We start from the raw sequence: 24,640 nt of genomic DNA on the forward strand, positions 1-24,640 counted from the left end.
TCTCGTTGGTCAAGATCCAATGACAGTTAGCAGAACATGTTGGCGAAATGGCTCTGAGCACTATGGGACTTAACATCCATTGTCATCAGTCCCCTAGAACTTAGAACTACTTAAACCTAACTAACCTAAGGACAGCACACAACACCCAGTCATCACTAGGCAGAGAAAATCACTGACTCCGCCGGGAATCGAACGCAGGGTACCCGGGCGAGGGAAGCGAGAACGCTACCGCACGACCACGAGCTGCGGATAGCAGAACATGGAATCGGTGGGTACAGGAGGATAATACGGAACGCCGTGCTGGATCCCAACGGCCTCGTATCACTAGCAGTCGAGATGACAGGCATCTTATCCGCATGGCTGTAACGGATCGTGTAGCCGCGTCTCTATCCATGAGTCAACAGATGGGGTCGTTTGCAAGACGACAACCATCTGCAGGAACAGTTCGACGACTTCTGCAGCAGCATGGACTATCAGCTCGGAGACCATGGCTGCGGTTACCCTTGACAGTCAGCAGCGCCTGCGATGGTGTACACGACGAACATGTGTGCACGAATGGCAAAACGTCATTTTTTTTTTTTTTATGAATCCAGGTTCTGTTTACAGCATCATGATGGTCGCATCCGTGTTTGGCGACATCGCGGTGAACGCACACTGGAGGCGTGTATCCGTCATCGCCATACTGGCGTATCACCCGGCGCTATGGTATGGGGTGCCATTGGTTACACGTCTCGGTCACTTCTTGTTCGCATCGACAGCACTTTGAACAGTGGACGTTACATTTCAGATGTGTTACGACCCGTGGCTCTACGCTTCATTCCATCCCTTCGAAACCCTACATTTCCGCAGGATAATGCTCGACCGCATGTTGCACGTCCTGTACAGGCCTTTCTGGATCCAGAAAGTGTTCGACTGATGCCCTGGCCAGCACATTCTCCAGATCTCTCACCAATTGGAAACGTCTGGTCAATGGTGGCCGATCAACTGGCTCGTCACAATACGCCAGTCACTACTCTTGATGAACTGTAGTATCGAAATGAAACTGCATAGGCAGCTGTGCCTGTACACGCCATCGAAGCTCTGTGCCGCGTCTGTGCAACTGGCCCAGGCGTATGAAGGCCGTTATTACGGCCAGATGTGGTTGTTCTGGGTACTGATTTCTCAGGATGTATGCACCCAACTTGCGTGAAAATGTAATCACATGTCAGTTTCAGTATAATATATATTTGTCCAATGAAACCCCTTTATCGTCTGCATTTCTTCTTGATGTAGCAATTTTAATGGCCAGTAGTGTAGTTACGTAGAAATGAAAGAATTATATTTCGATAAATGGAGTGCAACGTGAAAGCAGTCGATAACTGATGCCCTGTGAAAAGGAAAATTGTACCCACATGTTGCTGCATTCCCTTACTCATGCTTGTGCAGGCGGCGGAGAACACGCACGTACACACACTAAAGGGTGTCCGCCATTGATTCTCTTTGGCCAGCTCGGCACGAGGGCGCGACGCCGCAGCCGGACGTCGGCGGCCCCCACCAGGGCAGTAACGCGACGCGGATGGCCTCGGGGCGAGTTAATGCCCCGTGCTCTGCAATTAAATGACGCGGCAGCTATCAACAGTTCTCCCCGCCAGCTAGACCCTCCTCGCGAGCCTGTAGGGAGAGAGACGGTGACAGAATTAGAGGGACGGAGAGAAAGACAGTCGAGATACGCACTGGGGCGAGGCAGCGCGCGTGTGAGTCAGACGGGCCATCGCGTCCCCTCCCGTGTGACGCGCAGAGGCAATAAGTCCCATTGTGTCGACGCGACCTCGCGCCCCCGCCGCCTCTGTTATTGGGGTGGAGTTCAAGGGCTGCCCGGGGGCCAGGGAGGCGGCGAGCCGGCACAATGCGGCCCGCCGCCCGTGTTGTGACAAGCGTCACTCCGCAGACGCCGCACAAACAGCGCCGTCTGCCTTCGTTAACCGGATTGGCCCTCTGGGGAGGTGCTCGCTATGCTCTTACTACACGCTGCCGAGTCCCACACGACGGAGAGCCCGCGGCTTCGTCGACTTCCCATGCACGCGCTCAGGAGAAATGGCTCTGAGCACTATGCGACTTAACTTCTGAGGTCATCAGTCGCCTAGAACTTAGAACTAATTAAACCTAACTAACCTAAGAACATCACACACATCCATGCCCGAGGCAGGATTCGAACCTGCGACCGTAGCGGTCACGCGGTTACAGACTGAAGCGCCTTTAACCGCACGGCCACACAAGCCGGCTGCGTTCAGGAGAATTTCCCAGTAAAGAGAACTGAATACCAGCGACACCGTCTTGTTTACGACCGAAAAACAGGGAGTGAGGTATATTTTATTTATTTATTTGTCGGCCTTCAGCGTTAACCAATAAGCCAGGGAAGTGAGTAATGGCAGACTTGGTAACCAATATCGTAGATACAACATAGGCATATTAAATTACACCAATCCAGAGTGAGATATTCACTCTGCAGCGGAGTGTGCACTGATATGAAACTTCCTGGCAGATTAAAACTGTGAGCCGGACCGAGACTCGAACTCGGGAACTTTGCTCTACCATCTGAGCTACCCAAGCACTCCTCATGCTCCGTCCCCACAGCTTTACTTCTGCTAGTACCTCGTCTCGTACCTTCCAAACTTTACAGAAGCTCTCCTGCGAACCTTGCAGAACTAGCACTCCCGAGAGAAAGGATATTACGTAGCCATGGATTAGCCACAGCCTGGGGGATGTTTCCGGAATGAGATTTTCATTCTGCAGCGGAGTGTTCGCTGATATTAACCTTCTGAGCGGTTCTAGGTGCTTCAGTCCGGAACCGCCGCGCAGCTGCTACGGACGCAGGTTCGAATCCTGCCTCAGGCATGGATTTGCGTGTTGTCCTTAGGCTACTTAGGTTCAAGTAGTTCTAAGTTCTAGGGGACTGATGACCTCAGATGTTAAGTCCCATAGTGCTCAGGGCCATTTGAACCATTTGAACCAAAGCAGACCAAAGACTGTAATTTATTGGTAGAGCACTTAGAAATTGCAACAGATTGACTAAAGAGACTGCCTATACCATTCTTGTCCCCCCTCTTCTGGAGTGTAGCTGTGCGGTGTGGGACCCGGATCAGATGGGACTGAAGAAGGACAATGAAAAAGCAGGGCAGCTCGTTTTGTATTGTCGCGAAATAGGAGAGAGAGTACAACGGTCATGATGCTTGTATTAGGGTGTCAGTAATTAAAACAAAGGCGTTTTTCGTTGCGGCAGAATCTTCTCGTGAAATTTCCGTCATCAATTTGGTCCTGCGAATGCGAAAATATTCTGTTGGCTCCCACCAACACAGGAATATATTATCTTCATGATCTCGCACAGAAAGATTTTTAAGTGCTCGTTTTAGCCGCGCGCTGTTAGAGAGTGGAAACGTAGAGAAATACCTTGAAGGTGGTTCCATGAACCCTCCGCCTCGCCGTTACTTTTGGACTGTACAGTAATCATGTAGATGTACATGTAGGATTCGTTTGCTCAATTTATTCACGGTAGCTTACCACGTAGCTTGAATGAAGGTTCTTGTTAATTGTAAACGAAGCTGAGAGTTAACAACCAGTTGTCATGTCCCTCAACGTAAACATTTTTCACGCGTTCTAATTAAAATATAATTCATCGCTACTGCAATTTTGGCTGCAGGCTGAATGCGTTATCTCATCAGCTATCCGTTTACGCCATTTTACAGTTACACAGTTAATTCAGTGACCAGAGTAACGTTCAGTATTCGATTACTAGTCTGATTGTCGTTGCTCGTAACCACACGCATTGGCTGTGGCAATTCATGGCGAATCTCAGAGATACAGCATACACTTTCTTTCACAGAGAACACGGGAAATCAACTGCCAAAAATAAAATCTAATTCTAAATAGCTTCTAGCATTATCCGGACCCATTATTGCAGCTGCGTAGTGACGAAGTCGTCTAGTCTCCTTGTTTACCGGGTGATGGCGAGAGGGGCAACCGTCGGCCGCTTACATCTACATCTACATCCATACTCCGCAAGCCACCTGACGGTGTGTGGCGGAGGGTACCTTGAGTACCTCTACCGGTTCCGCATCGCCTGCAAAGCGAGTGATGGGATACGAACGCCGGTCTCGCACGTGCACCGTGAGGATAAAGTGCTCTACAGCGTACACGCCAATAATCTTCAGGGCGACGCCCGTCAGCGAGATATCACTGCCAATATAATCTGCAACCTACATCTACAAACACGCTCTGAAAACCTCTTTCAAGTGCATGGCAGAAGGTGGTTACCGCCGTACCACATATTAGGGTTTCTTCTAGATTCTGTGGTGTACGTAGTGCGGGATTGTTTACATAACATACTCATGAAGCCTGGTAAAGTCATCGACAACCGACGATATTTCCACTGGTGACCACCCTGTTATTTTTAAGGCAAACCTGCAACAAATAGGCACTTTACAAGAGAATTTAAAACCTTTTCCGAGAAGATAACGCACACATACACACACTGTCAACATTAGCACCACCACACAACCGAAGAGGACCGGCGTCCTCGATCGATAGTGAAAATTACTAAATATCTGTCGAGGTAGGGTAGCATCAACACGGTCCCTCTACTTTTGATAAGAAAGTCATCAGGATTTCACGCATAATTCAACCGAAAATAACCATCTCTATTTATAAGGTTACTTGGTAATTCAGTTTCTACTGTTTCGTTGGTAACATGATTCCGACAGCTGAAAGTGCATACTAGAAACTTCGCATTGTTTTATCCCAAAGGATGATTGTGCGAGGACAGTGTTCTGTAATATCCGATTTGCTCGGTTGTCGCAGGCGTGTGTGACGCTTATGCTCAGTACACCGATCTTCCACGGTCATGAACCGTCTGTCCTATATATGACATGCCACAACCTCAAGGATTACGACAGACACCCGCCTTACGCAAACCAAGAGCATCCTTAACGGAACCTAAAAGGACTCTAATCTTAGATGCAGATCAGAAAACAAATTTCACATTATTTTCCGGCAAAATACTACCTGTCTTTGTGGAAATGGAAGTAACTGACGCACTATTTTTGGAGGAAACATCCCAGCATTTTACTTCAGTGACCACGAAAAACCACGACATATCGAAGGGAGCCATACGGGAATTTTAACTTCACTCTAACCCCGTACGCTAGTGCAGTATCTCAGCCAATACAACGGAAACCAGCCACGTCACACATTTATCTTGAATTACAACTGGGTGACCGTATGAAGTGGAACGTGTGGTGTCACCGCCAGACACCACACTTGCTAGGTGGTAGCTTTTAAATCGGCCGCGGTCCGCTAGTATACGACGGACCCGCGTGTCGCCACCGTCAGTGATGGCAGACCGAGCGTCGCCACACGGCAGGTCTAGAGAGACGTACTAGCTTTCGCCCCAGTTGTACAGCCGACTTTGCTAGCGAAGCTACACTGACAAATACGCTCTCATTTGCCGAGACGATATTTAGCATAGCCATGACCAGTTTATATTGAGATTATATTATGTATCAACAAGAGCTATGTTCTCCAATTATGGATTAAAGTTAAGTATTCTACCAGTTACTCTTGTTTTGCTAGTCTTATTTCTCTGACCTGTTCCAGACCTCACGCCAGCCTGCGTGAGCTTAATCGCGTGCCTTTCGGCTTCCTCCTAACTCCGTGAATTGGCTCCTGCCAATTCACAACAGAACGAGCAGCATATATGTATTAATGGAATACTACGAAACAACCTCAGCGAAATAAGTTGTATGAAAATCATTTTAACTGTTGAATTACATGGGTTCCATATTGGGTTGACGTAACACAGGGCATTGAGTATATACGTAGAAAGGAACCGTGAATGTTCACAGGCAATTAGAACTCCTGAGTAAGTGTTACACAAATAATGCATACAAATGACTTAGCGAAAGAGCCACAATACCTCCTAAATATACGTAATTAAAAAGTTTCCAAGAACACGCCTTAAGACTGCCATACCTACAGATTTTAACCTGTGAGTAGATAAGATACTGCGACCTCAGATTTTCATGCCGTGAAACATCCCCCCCCCCCCCTTCCAAGGAACCTAACCCACAAGTGTAGCCGCGCGGGAATAGCCGAGCGGTCTAAGGCGCTGCAGTCGTGGACTGTGCGGCTGGTCCCGGCGGAGGTTCGAGTTCTCCCTCGGGCATGGTTGTGTGTGTTTGTCCTTAGGATAATTTAGGTTAAGTAGTGTATAAACTTAGGGACTGATGACCTTAGCAGTTAAGTCCCATAAGATATGACACACATCACACATCCACAAGTGTACAAAACGCTATCTTATAAACCCTATCGTATATTTCACAGTGACATGGCCTCCCAAATGGCACAACGGAGTAATTAACGAAAGTTTGACGTAATCTAAACCCAGCCAAACTGAAACCATGAGCCTTACAATAGATGTACCTACTGCACTATCTGTGTATGTGAATTGCGACTTATAGGTGTTACCTCCTGCAATGCGAATGTGTCTGACTATGTATCCTCCAACAGCTTATAGACTGAAAAGGTTTGCGCTAGTTTGATAGCAAAATACAGAATAATTCTCCGTCACTGCAACCACGTGCCTTGAAGTTCTGCTGCAACAAGAACTTGTCTGGCTAGCTGAAAATTTTATCTAAATCACACATCGAAAAAAGTTTTGCATCATCTCATTTCCGAGAGTTCCGGAACCTGTACGGAAAACTGAAATCTAGATGAACATAGACATCATTCCCGCCCTTTTTATTGCTCATGAAAATCCACATTGCATGTTTTATACGGTGAGACATTCAGAGATGATGGTCCAGATTTCTGAACACACCGGTACCTCTAATACTCAGTAGTACGTCCTGTTGCACTGATACATGCCTGTATTCGTCGTGGCATACTATCCACAAGTTCATCAAGGCACTGTTGGTCCAGATTGTCCCACTCCTCAACGGTGATTCGGCGCAGATCCCTCGGAGTGGATAGTGGGTCACGTCGTCCATAAACAGCCCTTTTTCACCCTATCGCAGGGATGTCCGATAGGAGTCATGTCTGGAGAACACGCTGGCCTAAGTCGAGCGATGTCGTTATACTGAAGGAAGTCATTTACAAGATGTACACGATGGGGGCGTGAATTGTCGTCCATGAAGACGAATGCCTTGTCAATATGCTGCCGATATGTTCACACTATTGGTCGGAAGGTGGCATTCACATATCGTACAGCCGTTACGGTGCCTTCCATGACCATTTTTTATTAGATTTGGAATAATCACTCTTGTTGGTCAAGAAGTCTAACAACTGGGGTGCTTGCTTAATTTGAGGCCTATTCCGAAATAAAACACAGGAGTGAAAAATGTGATTTAAGTTAATACATTTATGAATGTCGTTTTCTAAGTTTTTCCACCCTAAATCAAATTAGGTTCGTGAGTCAGTTAGTTTTTTAGTTAATGAGTTCACTCGTTAGTAAGTGGGATGTTTGGTTAGTTAGTTAGCTAGTCAGATGATTTGCTTGATAATTAAAAGTTGTGTGGTCTCATGACCACGAAACAAACAAAACTTATCCGAATCTGAAAAAAAATTAATATTTGGGCCAACATTCGTAAAACTCTAATTCCTCTCTTTGAAGACCCACCTTGTGCGGAGGGGGGGGGGGGGGAGATTAGTGTTTAACGTCCCGTCGACAACGAGGTCATTAGAGACGGAGCGCAAGCTCGGGTGAGGGAAGGATGGGGAAGGAAATCGGCCGTGCCCTTTCAAAGGAACCATCCCGGCATTTGCCTGAAGCGATTTAGGGAAATCACCTTGTGCGGAGAGAGGGAGAGTTTTAGTTTTAGCGAATCAAAATTTACGAAGTAAATAAATATCTTTTATTTATCCATAACCATTTACCACGCAAAAGTGAGAACATGGATTTTCTTGAATTATAGCGCCAACTGCCCGCATCTCGTGGTCGTGCGGTAGCGTTCTCGCTTCCCACGCCCGGGTTCCCGGGTTCGATTCCCGGCGGGGTCAGGGATTTTCTCTGCCTCGTGATGTCTGGGTGTTGTGTGCTGTCCTTAGGTTAGTTAGGTTGAAGTAGTTCTAAGTTCTAGGGGACTGATGACCGCAGATGTTAAGTCCCATAGTGCTCAGAGCCATTTGAACCATTTTTTATAGCGCCAACTACCAAGAATCAAAACAAATGTTTAAGACAAAACGTACGTAGATTTTTATCTAGAATCTGATTCTGCAATAAAAAAGTGGGGGTCCCATTTGAAATTTTGAAGTTGCCTCCCGCTCCACCCCCAGGGGGCTAGGGTGGCGGGCTAATTTTAGCACCTTCAGGTGTCCTCTTGAAAGTAATCAACTTTGGATTCTACACATTTTGTCGTGTGAAGCGTACTTTTCGAGTTAGTCTGGTTTGTCAACTTAAAATTTACACCCTGTATATATTGGTTCCCACGTGTTCTGACGAAAACTTCAATCAAAGACCTATCACTGCCCTCATGAAACAGTACTGCAAAATCCTTCACGTAAAAAAGTCTGAAAAACCACTTAACATACAACTACGCAAAGGGAGCACAAGCAAGGAACCATCTCACCATAATGGCGGAAGAAGTAGGTTCACTGTAGCTATTTCTTTTATCACAAGACAAAAAGCCTGTACCAAACAGGTAGGCACATCCGTACAGCTGAAGATGGAGAGGAGAGTACATTTCTTTCTCCACTGACCATGAGGCCCTAGCTAGATAACTCATTCTCCCCACAAAACTCGAGCGACTGAAGGCATGCCTTGCAACAGTGATCAAAGATACGTTAAACTAGCAGTCATCCACATGACTAAGATTATTTAACGCACAGAAGTGCTAATAAATACGCCTACCGACGGTTCCCAGAAACGTGGATTGGCAGAGGTGGTCCTGTACCATGGCCTGCTCGATGCCCAGATATGTCCCCTCTGGACATTTTTTGTGTGGGGAGAGATGCGCAACCTTGTTTACGCAACTTCTGTTGCATCAGAAGAGGATCTGGTTGCCCGGATAGTAGCAGCAGCAGGAACAATTCAGGATACTCCTGGGGTTTTTGCCCGTGTCAGAACATGGCCTGACGGTGTAACCTTTGTTTTCGTGTCAATGGAGGAATTTTAGAAAATCTACTGTAATTGAAATTCGGTTGTGTTGTCTCTTGGTCATAAAAAAGCGGAAAAGTGTTTGTTGGTTTACTTAATTTGCCGCCAGAGAAATCTTCCTCTACCGGTGTAAATACTCATCATACGAAAAAATGACATTACGGAAAAATATTTGTTTTGATGTACCCTACAACCTCCCAGAGTTTGTCGGTTTAAATACTTTTCACCCTGTATAATCAGGACAGTTTGTTAACTGTTACCACATCCTTTAAATAGCGTAAAGGACTGTGAGTCATACTGCGAATGGGCTTTAGAAAGTACACACGCAGGGAACTATTTTCTAGTAAATTAAACCCCGTAGTTTGCATGTGTTCAGCATGAGTCACGCCTATTTAGGAAACCATCCAGTATGAAATTATTCATATCGGACGTAAATGTATGTGGATTGAGGACTGGAGGTAAATTACATTCGGGGAGGCGCACAAGGATGGATGGATTAAGGGGAACGGGTGCTGGAAACCACGGTATTGGTGGAACCGTGGAAATGGAAACGTCCAATTCTACCCCCACCTGCCCCATCCCTCTCACATTAGGGGCGACGCGTTCTACCTCTCCTACTCTCGCGACGTTTAACGCAGCCGCCTGACAACAAGGAATCTTTCTCTCTCTCTCATCTTTCTCTCTCTCTCTCTCTCTCTCTTTCTCTCTATCTCTCTCTTTCTCTTGCTATCCCACTCGCTCTCGCCCGTCCTGACAGAACTCGCTTTATTTTCTTAATAACAGAAAAACTGCTTCGCTTTTTTGTGGCCTACGGAGCCGCCGTTCATTAATTCGGAAAACTGCACCCGTCGTCTCCCGGCGAAAGACAAATAAGCGGGCGCCGTGCGCCTCCGCTTTCTCTCGGCCGCCGCATATTGATATTCGGCGTGTCCGCCGCTCAGAGAAAACACCCCAGTTCCGGGGCCCGGAGCGACGATCGCTGTCGCCCCAGCTCTGCTCACTCCAAACCGTCTTCCTCCATTTCCGCGGAGCTGTGCCCCACGTTCTTCTTCCTCCCCGCCGACGTGTCACACGCAGTCCGTACTAGCCTTCCAGACGGTTCATCTTCTGTCCCGACATCGTGTCTTTATTGCATGTGCGACAATGGAAGTACCACCGATAGCTGGCTACAGCTAACGGCTGTGTTCAACATACACTCCTGGAAATGGAAAAAAGAACACATTGACACCGGTGTGTCAGACCCACCATACTTGGTCCGGACACTGCGAGAGGGCTGTACAAGCAATGATCACACGCACGGCACAGCGGACACACCAGGAACCGCGGTGTTGGCCGTCGAATGGCGCTAGCTGCGCAGCATTTGTGCACCGCCGCCGTCAGTGTCAGCCAGTTTGCCGTGGCATACGGAGCTCCATCGCAGTCTTTAACACTGGTAGCATGCCGCGACAGCGTGGACGTGAACCGTATGTGCAGTTGACGGACTTTGAGCGAGGGCGTATAGTGGGCATGCGGGAGGCCGGGTGGACGTACCGCCGAATTGCTCAACACGTGGGGCGTGAGGTCTCCACAGTACATCGATGTTGTCGCCAGTGGTCGGCGGAAGGTGCACGTGCCCGTCGACCTGGGACCGGACCGCAGCGACGCACGGATGCACGCCAAGACCGTAGGATCCTACGCAGTGCCGTAGGGGACCGCACCGCCACTTCCCAGCAAATTAGGGACACTGTTGCTCCTGGGGTATCGGCGAGGACCATTCGCAACCGTCTCCATGAAGCTGGGCTACGGTCCCGCACACCGTTAGGCCGTCTTCCGCTCACGCCCCAACATCGTGCAGCCCGCCTGCAGTGGTGTCGCGACAGGCGTGATTGGAGGGACGAATGGAGACGTGTCGTCTTCAGCGATGAGAGTCGCTTCTGCCTTGGTGCCAATGATGGTCGTATGCGTGTTTGGCGCCGTGCAGGTGAGCGCCACAATCAGGACTGCATACGACCGAGGCACACAGGGCCAACACCCGGCATCATGGTGTGGGGAGCGATCTCCTACACTGGCCGTACACCACTGGTGATCGTCGAGGGGACACTGAATAGTGCACGGTACATCCCAACCGTCATCGAACCCATCGTTCTACCATTCCTAGACCGGCAAGGGAACTTGCTGTTCCAACAGGACAATGCACGTCCGCATGTATCCCGTGCCACCCAACGTGCTCTAGAAGGTGTAAGTCAACTACCCTGGCCAGCAAGATCTCCGGATCTGTCCCCCATTGAGCATGTTTGGGACTGGATGAAGCGTCGTCTCACGCGGTCTGCACGTCCAGCACGAACGCTGGTCCAACTGAGGCGCCAGGTGGAAATGGCATGGCAAGCCGTTCCACAGGACTACATCCAGCATCTCTACGATCGTCTCCATGGGAGAATAGCAGCCTGCATTGCTGCGAAAGGTGGATATACACTGTACTAGTGCCGACATTGTGCATGCTCTGTTGCCTGTGTCTATGTGCCTGTGGTTGTGTCAGTGTGATCATGTAGATGTATCTGACCCCAGGAATGTGTCAATAAAGTTTCCCCTTCCTGGGACAATGAATTCACGGTGTTCTTATTTCAATTTCCAGGAGTGTATTACATTGCAGTACAGCAAAAGTGCTGTTTACTGGAACAATGAACTTTTTAGTAATGAAAACGAAGAAAATAGCCGGCCGGAGTGGCCTTGCGGTTCTAGGCGCTACAGTCTGGTGCTGCGCGACCGCTACGGTAGCAGGTTCGAATCCTGCCTCGGGCATGGATGTGTGTGATGTCCTTAGGTTAGTTAGGTTTAAGTAGTGCTAAGTTCTGGGGGACTGATGACCTCAGAAGTTAAGTCCCATGGTGCTCAGAGCCATTTGCACCGATTTTGAACTAAGTTGGTAGGCGTGTTTCTACAGTTGAAATATGATGTCTACTTCGCACCAGTCGCATGAGAATGGCGCTACTAGCGCAACTATGAGGATGGAAATCGGATTTGCTTTAAATACACGCTGTAACGGGCGAGAGCGTTAGTTACCTTTCAAACTGGACGTGGTGAGTTGATGTTAGTGAAAAATGCCTGTAAGGCGACAAAGACTGAATTATCAGTATTTCCCAGCGTTTGTACAAATTCTTGCAATTGGACTACGAGGAGCTGGATGTTCCTCCGGCAACACTGCAGAAAAACTTGGCAGGAGTGTTGCCACCGTACATGATTGTTGGCAGTTGTGGTCACGGCAATGTGAGGCCACAACAATACCGGCTCTGGACGGTCACGTGACACTGTAGCGCCTAGAACCGCTCGGCCACTCCGGCCGGCCTACCAACTTAGTGTATGTCTACCACTCCTTCTTTGTGTTGCGGCTTTTCCCCGTCAGTGTAGTTCGTTATTACCGGCGATCATGAAACGCATTTGGTTGGCCATTAGGCTGAGTTAAAATCTTAACATATCTTTCATAAGAAACTGATATTCAAAAAAAATTTTAAATTGGGAAGCCGAAGCCATTAGTTTAGTGTTGTACGTGCGCGCACTGTGTAACTAATAATTTGCTATCGTAAAGATCAACAGCGAGAAATTCATCAAATAATGTAATCCATGGAAAGAATCGTACTTTACCGTTTACTCGTAAAGCAGCTGCATTCAGGATATGCTTGAGAAAACTAGTCAGCATCGGTACCTGAAAAACAAAATATAGAGAGAAAGGAATGAAATACAGGAAAGCACTATACTAAACATAAACAATCATAGCTCAGAATAATCTACTTTACACTCAGCTTAATTGTACGTTCAATGGTGCAGTTTTACTTCATTGGCGATATCAGATAGGATGAAGAATCACTTACAAGGTAAAAAATTATTAAATCTCTGGTGATTGGAAGGCTGTCTAGACAAAGTGGACGCTTTTCTGTATTGAATTTAACGGTCATCTTTAAAGTTTGGTTAAGTGTATGTCCCATTAATGTGTCCTTTCTTCAACTGAGGGTCTTCCATGGATTTCCTTCCTCACCTACGCTTTGTAGTAGTTCTTCCTTTCGTTCTTAATTACCCACTTAATTTATAAGCATTACATTTTTAATGCTTCCACAGTCTTCTACGGACTTCAGTAATGTATCCCTAAAATAAACGACTGATGAAAAACAAATAACCAGTTAAAAACTAGTGCACACGTTACGAGATTCTGACAGAATACTCTGCTAGAATATTCTTGACGGAATATTTCGTTACGTACGTGCGTCATGAAAAGCAGGTGCAAGCTGCGACGGGCGAGGAGAGCCATCTCGAAGAAAACTGGAGATGTTAGCACAGAAATGAGGGAGAAGTTCCCGAAATAGTTGACCTGCAGTACAGCCTTGATGAAAGCGAAATGTGGTGCTGATGCTGCTGGATCGTGCTAGTACAGTTACTGCTACTGTAGGCACTCAATATCAGTTAGTGATTAGCCACCTACCGGGATTGGCGGTTAACGTCGGATCCGGCATACTGCATTGATAAACAATGATAGCAGATATGCATGTGTCACTTGCGAGCAGTTTAACAACTTGATCCACAACGCTGGCTAAAACAGATAGCGGATAATGTTTCAGTCTGCAGCACAAGCTACCTCTCAGGAAAGTTTTCTCATACTCCAGCTACGACAAATCTTGGTTTGCTAATATCTACATCTACATCTACACCCATACTCCGCAAGCCACCTGACGGTGCGTGGCGGAGGGTACTTTGAGTACCTCTATCGGTTCTCCCTTCTATTCCAGTCTCGTATTGTTCGTGGAAAGAAAGATTGTCGGTATGCCTCTGTGTGGGCTCTAATCTCTCTGATTTTATTCTCATGGTCTCTTCGCGAGATATACGTGGGAGGGAGAAATATACTGCTTGACTCCTCGGTGAAGGTATGTTCTCGAAACTTCAACAAAAGCCCGTACCGAGTTACTGAGCGTCTCTCCTGCAAAGTCTTCCACTGGAGTTTATCTATCATCTTCGTAACGCTTTCGCGATTACTAAATGATCCTGTAACGAAGCGCGCTGCTCTCCGTTGGATCTTCTCTATGTCTTCTATCAACCATATCTGGTACGGATCCCACACGGGTGAGCAATATTCAAGCAGTGGGCGAACAAGTGTACTGTAACCTGCTTCCTTTGTTTTCAGATTGCATTTCCTTAGGATTCTTCCAATGGATCTCAGTCTGGCATCAGCTTTACCGACGATCAACATTATATGATCATTCCATTTTAAATCACTCCTAATGCCTAGTCCCAGATAATTTGTGTAATTAACTGCTTCCAGTTGCTGACCTGCTATATTGTAGCTAAATGATAAAGGATCTTTCTTTCTATGTATCCGCATCACATTACACTTGTCTACATTGAGATTCAATTGCCATTCCTTGCCCCATGCGTCAATTCGTTGCAGATCATCCTGCATTTCAGTACAATTTTCCATTGTTACAACCTCTCCATATACCACAGCATCATCCGCAAAAAGCCTCAGTGAACTTCCAATGTTATCAACAAGGTCATTTATGTATATTGTGAACAGCAACGACACTCCCCTGCGGCACACCTGAAATCACTCTTACTTAGGAAGACTTCTCTCCATTGAGAATGACATACTGCGTTCTGTTATCTAGGAACTCTTCAATCCAATCACACAATTGTTCTGATAGTCCACATGCTCTTACTTTGTTCATTAAACGACTGTGGGGAACTGTATCAAACGCCTTGCGGAAGTCAAGAAACACGGCATCTACCTGTGAACCCGTATCTATTGCCCTCTGAGTCTCGTGGACGATTAGCGCGAGCTGGGTTTCACACGATCGTCTTTGTCGAAACCCATGCTGGTTCCTACAGAGTAGATTTCTAGTCTCCAGAAAAGTCATTATACTCGAAAATAATACGTGTTCCAAAATTCTACAACTGATAGTTATCATATCTTTAACTGTTCAAGTTCAGTCTACACTGCCTGGCCAAAACAGTGAACCACCGAGAAGGGAAGGAAGAAACGAAATGAAACTTGAGAGGATATGTGATGTAATTTCATAGATTACAAAATCCGTTTTGGCAGTATGAGAACAGTTCTCAGTAAAATGTGACGTCCCCTCTGGCCTGGACACATGTACTCATTCGGCTGGGAAGGATGACAAACACGTAGTACCGCCTCCTGAGGCAGTGCGGTCCCAACTATTGTAAACGGTCCTCGATAGCCTAGATACTGGTACTGGGTCGAAACTGGTCTACATCTACATCTACATCTACATCTACATCTACATCTACGTCACTACTCTGCAATTCACATTTAAGTGCTTGGCAGAGGGTTCATCGAACGACAATCATACTATCTCTCTACCATTCCACTCCCGAACAGCGCGCGGGAAAAACGAACACCTAAACCTTTCTGTTCGAGCTCTGATTTCTATTATGTTATTTTGATGATCATTCCTACCTATGTAGGTTGGGCTCAACAAAATATTTTCGTATTCGGAAGAGGAAGTTTGCGACTGAAATTTCGTAAATAGATCTCGCCGTGACGAAAACGTCTTTGCTTTAATGACGTCCATACCAACTCACGTATCATATCTGCCACACTCTCTCTCCTATTACGTGATAATACAAAACGAGCTGCCCTTTTTTGCACCCTTTCGATGTCCTCCGTCAATCCCACCTGGTAAGGATCCCACACCGCGCAGCAATATTCTAACAGAGGACGAACGGGTGTAGTATAAGCTGTCTCTTTAGTGGACTTGTTGCATCTTCTAAGAGTCCTGCCAATGAAACGCAACCTTTGGCTCTCCTTCCCCACAATATTACCTATGTGATCTTTCCAACTGAAGTTGTTCGTAATTTTAACACCCAGGTACTTAGTTGAATTGACAGCCTTGAGAATTGTACTATTTATCGAGTAATCGAATTCCAACGTGTTTCTTTTGGAACTCATGTGGATCACCTAACTCTTTTCGTTATTTAGCGTCAACTGCCACCTGCCACACCATAGAGCAATCTTTTCTAAATCGCTTTGCAACTGATACTGGTCTTCGGATGACCTTACTAGAGGGAAAATTACAGCATTATCTGCGAACAACCTAAGAGAACCGCTCAGATTGTCACTCAGTACATTTATATACACTCCTGGAAATGGAAAAAAGAACACATTGACACCGGTGTGTCAGACCCACCATACTTGCTCCGGACACTGCGAGAGGGCTGTACAAGCAATGATCACACGCACGGCACAGCGGACACACCAGGAACCGCGGTGTTGGCCGTCGAATGGCGCTAGCTGCGCAGCATTTGTGCACTGCCGCCGTCAGTGTCAGCCAGTTTTCCGTGGCATACGGAGCTCCATCGCAGTCTTTAACACTGGTAGCATGCCGCGACAGCGTGGATGTGGACCGTATGTGCAGGTGACGGACTTTGAGCGAGGGCGTATAGTGGCCATGCGGGAGGCCGGGTGGACGTACCGCCGAATTGCGCAACACGTGGGGCGTGAGGTCTCCACAGTACATCGATGTTGTCGCCAGTGATCGGCGGAAGGTGCACGTGCCCGTCGACCTGGGACCGGACCGCAGCGACGCACGGATGCACGCCAAGACCGTAGGATCCTAAACAGTGCCGTAGGGGACCGCACCCCCACTTCCCAGCAAATTAGGGACACTGTTGCTCCTGGGGTATCGGCGAGGACCATTCGCAACCGTCTCCATGAAGCTGGGCTACGGTCCCGCACACCGTTAGGCCGTCTTCCGCTCACGCCCCAACATCGTCCAGCCCGCCTCCAGTGGTGTCGCGACAGGCGTGAATGGAGGGACGAATGGAGACGTGTCGTCTTCAGCGATGAGAGTCGCTTCTGCCTTGGTGCCAAGGATGGTCGTATGCGTGTTTGGCGCCGTGCAGGTGAGCGCCACAATCAGGACTGCATACGACCGAGGCACACAGGGCCAACACCCGGCATCATGGTGTGGGGAGCGATCTCCTACACTGGCCGTACACCACTGGTGATCGTCGAGGGGACACTGAATAGTGCACGGTACATCCAAACCGTCATCGAACCCATCGTTCTACCATTCCTAGACCGGCAAGGGAACTTGCTGTTCCAACAGGACAATGCACGTCCGCATGTATCCCGTGCCACCCAACGTGCTCTAGAAGGTGTAAGTCAACTACCCTGGCCAGCAATATCTCCGGATCTGTCCCCCATTGAGCATGTTTGGGACTGGATGAAGCGTCGTCTCACGCGGTCTGCACGTCCAGCACGAACGCTGGTCCAACTGAGGCGCCAGGTGGAAATGGCATGGCAAGCCGTTCCACAGGACTACATCCAGCATCTCTACGAGCGTCTCCATGGGAGAATAGCAGCCTGCATTGCTGCGAAAGGTGGATATACACTGTACTAGTGCCGACATTGTGCATGCTCTGTTGCCTGTGTCTATGTGCCTGTGGTTGTGTCAGTGTGATCATGTGATGTATCTGACCCCAGGAATGTGTCAATAAAGTTTCCCCTTCCTGGGACAATGAATGCACGGTGTTCTTATTTCAATTTCCAGGAGTGTAGATCAGGAACAGCAGAGGTCACAGGACGCTTCCCTAGGGAACACCTGATGTCACTTCAGTTTTCCTCGATGATTTGCCGTCTATTACTACGAACTGCGACCTTCCTGACAGGAGATCACGAATCCAGTCGCACAACTGAGACGATACCCCATAGGCCCGCAGCTTGATTAGAAGTCGCTTGTGAGGAACGGTGTCCCACACATGTTCTATCAGGTAGAGGTTTGGGGCCTTCCTGGCCAAGGGAGCACCTCAGTATCACGTAGACAGTTCATAGAGACGTGTGCTGCGTGTGGACGAGCATTGCCGTGTTGAAAAAGAGCACCACGATACTGCTGTACATGAAAGGACACACGAGAACACAAAGTGACCGTGAAGTTGTGCTATCAGTGTTCCCTCAACCACTAAACATAGCTGCTTGAAGTCCTAGCCAATGGCTCGCAACACCATGAGGTTAGGAGTAACACCACTGTGCCTTTCCAAAACATAGGAAGGGCCGTACTTGCAACAGTGGTCGTCCGGGGTAGTGTAGAGCAACGATTCATCGCTGAACACAATGCGACGCCATTCATCAACAGTCCAACCTTCAAGGTGCCGACACCACTCCAAACGCAGCCGTTCGTGTTGTGGTGTGAACGGCAGCCTGTGCCTCAGTCAGGAATTCCTTACACCGGCTGCTTCAGGTCTTCGACGAATGGGGCAAATGACACATCGTTGCAGGAAATCCATTACTTGCTCTTCGATGACAGCTTATCTTAGAATAATGGTGCGGGATGACACAGAATACTGCAGGGGTTCCATCGCTTGTTCTCGAATGGCAGGCGCAGGTGTGAAGCAGTTAAGATGTGCTTGGTGCACTATATGGTGATCCTCTCCTGCGGTTGTCAGACGCGGCCCACTGAACCTTGGGAGTTTGCCTGCTCACATGTTAGCATGACATCCAACATAGGGCCAATGACTCATCCGACTCTTCTAACTAGTTTGATGCGATCCGCAACTCATTTTGGTGCAGTGCCAACCACTTCTGCTGTTAATAACGCATGCCCCCAAAATCCTGAGTTACTTGTTGGATATATTTCGGTTTCTGCCTTCCCCTTCAGTTCTGGAAACTGAACACTTCCGTGTACGGCTCTGTCAAGTACACCAGAAGCTATTTCTTAATCTCTTAACACAAGTCGTATCACCCTGTTCCTTCTTCTTATCACTGTTTCTGCACGTTCCGCTCCTCTCGGATTCCGTGGAGAACCGCCTAATTTCTTATCTTATCAGTCCACATAACTTTCATCGTCCTTCCATATCAGTACATGTGCAACTTCTCGATTCACTCCTTTTCCGGTTTTCCCACAGTCCATCATTCACTTCCATACAATGTTGAGCTCCAAATGTGTATTCTCAGAAATTTGTTTCTCAAGTTAAATCCAAAGTTCATTTATGTCCTCCTTGCCTCGTCCGTGATATATTGTGTTCAAATGTGTGTGTAATCTTATGGGGCTTAACTGCTAAGGTCATCAGTCCCTAAGCTTACACACTACTTAACCTAAATCATCCTAAGGGAAAACACACATATCTATGCCCGAGGGAGGACACGAACTTCCGCCGGGACTAGCCGCACTGTCCATGACTTCAATGCCTCACACCGCTCGGGTGATATGTTGTTTTGCTTCAAGGGTAGCAGAATACGTTTCCTTTTTTCTATTTCGTGGACCCCAGTTATTATGTTAGATTTATGACTAATTTCACTTATGCTACTTCTCACTACGTTCGCCTTTCTTCAGTGTACTCTCAATCCGTAATGTGTGCTGATTTGACAGTTCATTCCACTGAAGAAATCCTGCAGTTCTTCTTCACTTTCACTGAGGATTATAGCGCCATCAGCAAATCTTGTCGACGACATTGTTTCACCCTGAATTTTAACCTCATTCCTGAAGCTTTAATTTATTTTCATTATTGTTTCTTCGATCTGTACATAGATTGAGGAGTACGGGCAATAATGTCCATGACTGTGTTACACTCTTTCCAATACGAACACTACGGTCTTGCTATTCCCTTCTATTTTCCCCCTCTTTTTTTCTCGTCCATTTTGTATATTACGCGAATTTCCCTGTAGCTAAAGCGTACTTTACTGAAATTCTCGAACATCTTGAGCCATTTTACGTTGCCCAACGCCTCTCTGATTCCTTTATCTTTCATAAAGCAAAAGTAATTGCCATCTCACAGATCTTCAGTTTTGTTTTCCGTTAGTTATAAAAAAGAGACTGACTGATTCGCTTTTAATCGGCTGGAGCACCACTGGATTTGTCACTGGAATGTAAGGTCATATCCTAAAAAGTTCTGCCTCAACGATGGGTGGGTCTCGCACTGCATCATGGACCGGCAAGGTTGACTGAGCTCAAAGTACGTGCTATATCCTCCTTATTTCCAGTTTATTAAACAGTCCTTGTATGTGCCTGCTCTTCCATTAACCAACTTTGGGCAAAATGTGAAGCAGTATAGCAACAGCAGAAATAGTAGTAACACCAGACATGCTCGCTAAAGTATGGAAATAGTTTGACCAGCGTCTGGTTATTTATTGTACCTCAAGTAAGGACCACGTTGAACAGTCGTGGATGGTAATGAAAAGTTTCATCTTAAACGTAGCTGCGAAATGTAACCCAAAACACAACACAGGGAGCTGCATCAGACGCACAAAACAGCAACGCCCCAAGATTCCATATGCACTCTTCCTTCTAAGTTCGGATATTGAAGGGGTAGGTGGAGGAAAGTGCTAACCGTCAATTTCAAAAGGATTAGTCTGATAACAGTCTCTGAATGATACAAATATTGGTAACAAATAATTCCACATGTACCGCTAAAAAAACGCTATCTTCTACATCTACATCTACATCTATACTCCGCGAGCCACCTTACGGTGTGTGGCGGAGGGTACTTATTGTACCACTATCTGATCCCCCCTTCCCTGTTCCATTCACGAATTGTGCGTGGGAAGAACGACTGCTTGTAAGTCTCCGTATTTGCTCTAATTTCTCGAATCTTTTCGTTGTGATCATTACGCGAGATATATGTGGGCGGTAGTAATAGGTTGCCCATCTCTTCCCGGAATGTGCTCTCTCGTAATTTCGATAATAAACCTCTCCGTATTGCGTAACGCCTTTCTTGAAGTGTCCGCCACTGGAGCTTGTTCAGCATCTCCGTAACGCTCTCGCGCTGACTAAATGTCCCCATGACGAATCGCGCTGCTTTTCGCTGGATCATGTCTATCTCTTCTATTAATCCAACCTGGTAAGGGTCCCATACTGATGAGCAATACTCAAGAATCGGACGAACAAGCGTTTTGTAAGCTACTTCTTTCGTCGATGAGTCACATTTTCTTAGAATTCTTCCTATGAATCTCAACCTGGCGCCTGCTTTTCCCACTATTTGTTTTATGTGATCATTCCACTTCAGATCGCTCCGGATAGTAACTCCTAAGTATTTTACGGTCGTTACCGCTTCCAATGATTTACCACCTATGGCATAATCGTACTGGAATGGATTTCTGCCCCTATGTATGCGCATTATATTACATTTATCTACGTTTAGGGAAAGCTGCCAGCTGTCGCACCATGCATTAATCCTCTGCAGGTCTTCCTGGAGTACGTACGAGTCTTCTGATGTTGCTACTTTCTTGTAGACAACCGTGTCATCTGCAAATAGCCTCACGGAGCTACCGATGTTGTCAACTAAGTCATTTATGTATATTGTAAACAATAAAGGTCCTATCACGCTTCCTTGCGGTACTCCCGAAATTACCTCTACATCTGCAGATTTTGAACCGTTAAGAATGACATGTTGTGTTCTTTCTTCTAGGAAATCCTGAATCCAATCACAAACCTGGTCCGATATTCCGTAAGCTCGTATTTTTTTCACTAAACGTAAGTGCGGAACCGTATCAAATGCCTTCCTGAAGTCCAGGAATACGGCATCAATCTGCTCGCCAGTGTCTACGGCACTGTGAATTTCTTGGGCAAATAGGGCGAGCTGAGTTTCACATGATCTCTGTTTGCGGAATCCATGTTGGTTATGATGAAGGAGATTTGTATTATCTAAGAACGTCATAATACGAGAACACAAAACATGTTCCATTATTCTACAACAGATTGACGTAAGCGAAATAGGCCTATAATTATTCGCATCTGATTTATGACCCTTCTTGAAAATGGGAACGACCTGCGCTGGCGTAAGCTGTCGCCTGCACACCGGTTCGCAAAGAGGTTGCGAGAAGATCGATTGCAGGGGCAAGCAAAGCGCCTATCAGGAGAGAGGCCAAATAGTGCAAATATTCCGTGTAAAGAAATTTATTTCTGCTTGATGGCTTGCGATCTCAGAGTACAGCGATAAATCTGCACACTAACTTTTAGTGTTACTTTATTCACTGTTGGTATATTTTAAAACTCGGTAACGCCCTTTGACACCTTATATCTATTTTATACACAGTACGATACGGACAGGGACTGTGCTTGTTGTGGGCGGACCCAGGGAGAGTTTGGCTGCTGTCCATAAACAGCTGGAAGCTGCGTTGGCTACCGACAAGCTTCTAGCGAATGCTCGAAGCTGCGGTGACGTCGGGACGCCAGTGACGAGACCTTCGACACCTTTGGTGCCACTGGAATCCCCTGGTGACCCTGACGTCGCTGCGGCTTCCGATACGCAACATCTGACCGTCCGTCCACATTCTAGAGTAGGTGGCAGACAGTGGTTGGTTCTCCTGTCACTGGGCGGAAGACGAAACAGCTGACTCCCTGCGTCTTAGCAACAGGTACGAGGTGCTTCCCAGTGCTCATGATAACTCTGAGCACGGGATGCCTCTCCTGCTGGGCCAGTGGTCGATTTTCCTGCCCAGTCCGGACAAGTACGAAGGGTGGGTATGCTAGTCATTGGGAGCTCCAATGTTAGACGGGTGATGAAGCCCCTCAGCGAGATACAGGCGAGGCGGGAAAGAATTCCAGTGCACATTCGGTATGTTTGCTGGGATGTCTCTTCCCTGACGCGGAGGAGGCCCTGCTGGCGGCTATCGAGCGCACTTTGTGCTACCAGCTGCATGTAGTGGCACATGTCGGCACGAATGACGCCTGCCGCTTGGGTTCTGAGGCCATCCTCGGCTCTTTTCGGCTGTTGGCTGATCTGGTGAAGAAGGCAACTAGCAATGCACGCTGGGTGCTGGTTAAGCTGTCTATTTGTAGCATCATACCCAGGGTTGATCGCGGTCCTCTGGTTTGGATCAGAGTGGAAGGTATAAACCAGAGGCTCAGACAACTCTGCAACGGTATTGGACGCGAATTTCTCGACCCCCGCCATCGGGTGCAGAACTGTTGCGTTTCCCTTAATAGGTCAGGCGTGCACTACACGCAGGAAGCGGATACTAGGGTAGCGAGGTACGTGTGATGTGCACGTGGGGCTTTTTTAGGTTAGATAAGCCTTCCCTTGGGAGCAAAGACAATTTTCCAGTTAAATTAGTTACAGGGACCTCAGAGTATCTTGGTCCTCGCATATCAGAGACAGAAAAGATTAATATGATTTCAGTAAACTGCACGAGCATCCAAGCGAAGGTCCCGGAATTAGTACCGGTTACAGAAGGTTATTATGCACATATAGTATTGGGAACAGAAAGCTGCTGGAAACCAGAAGTCAATAACAACGAAATCCTTAGTTCATACTGAAATATTTATCGTGAGGATAGGTTAGTTTCCAATAGTGGCGGCGTGTTTATTGCAGTAAAATATTCGATAAAATCTAGTGAGGTTATTACGGATTTTGAATGTGAATTAATCTGTGTAAAATTGAGTATCAAAGAACGGTCAAAAATGGTGATCGTATGCTTTTATAGACCACCTGGGTCAGGATCTGTAGTTGTAGAGCGTTTCAGACAGAACTTGCAGAGTATCATTAGTAATTTTCCCGATCATGCCGTTGTAATAGAGGGTGACAACAACTTGCCAAGTATAGATTGGGAGTATTATGCCATCAAAACTGGTGCCACAGACAGGGAACCATGTGGCATTGTTCTACATGTCTTGTCCGAAAATTACCTTGAGCAAATAGTTAGAGAACCATCTCATGAAGGTAACGTCTTAGATCTCCTGGCAATAAACAGACCCGAACTTATCGAATCAGTTAACGTAGAGGAAGGAATCAACAATCACAAGGCTGTGACAAAAACTATGACGACGGGTCCTACAAGAAATGTTAAAAAAGGTAGGAACATATATTTGCTCCGCAAGGGTGACAGGACACAAATTTCAGAATATCTCAGCAGTCGGCATCAAATATTCGGTGATGAGGACGAAGATGTGGAGAACAAATGGACAAAATTTAAAGGAATTGTTCAATACGCCCTACACAAGTATGTTCCGAGTAAGGTTTTGATGGATGGGAAAGATCCACTATTGTTTAATAGCCGTGTTAGAAAAGCGCTGCGTAAATAAAGAGCACTTTATCTCAGATTCAAGAGAAGTAAAAACCTAGCTGATGTATAAAAGCTGAACGAAAAGAAAACGAACTTAAGCAAAGCAATGAGAGAAGCTTTCAATGATTTTGAAAGTAAGACGTTGTCGACTGACCTGAGTATAAACCCTGAGAGATTTTGGTCTTATGTAAAATCAGTAAGTGATTCAAAACCATCTATTCATTCTCCCAGCAACCACACCGGCACCGAAACGGAAGATAACGGAGAGAAGGCCGAAATACTGAATTTGCACTTCCGAAGTTGTTTCACCACGGAACGCGGAAGATAGTAACACTGTCGCTCCTTTCAATCGTCGTACGTACATCGAAATGGCACATATTGAGATAACCGATCGCGGAGTTGAAAAGCAGCTACAATCGCTTTGTAGTGGAAAGGATTCAGGACCAGATGAGAAACCTATAAGATTCTATAAAGATTATGCGAAAGAACTTGCTCCTCTTCTAGCAGTAATTTATCGTAGATTGCTTGAGCAACGA

The sequence above is a fragment of the Schistocerca cancellata genome, chromosome 7 (genome assembly GCF_023864275.1).
Source record: "Schistocerca cancellata isolate TAMUIC-IGC-003103 chromosome 7, iqSchCanc2.1, whole genome shotgun sequence".
NCBI lineage: Eukaryota > Metazoa > Arthropoda > Insecta > Orthoptera > Acrididae > Schistocerca > Schistocerca cancellata.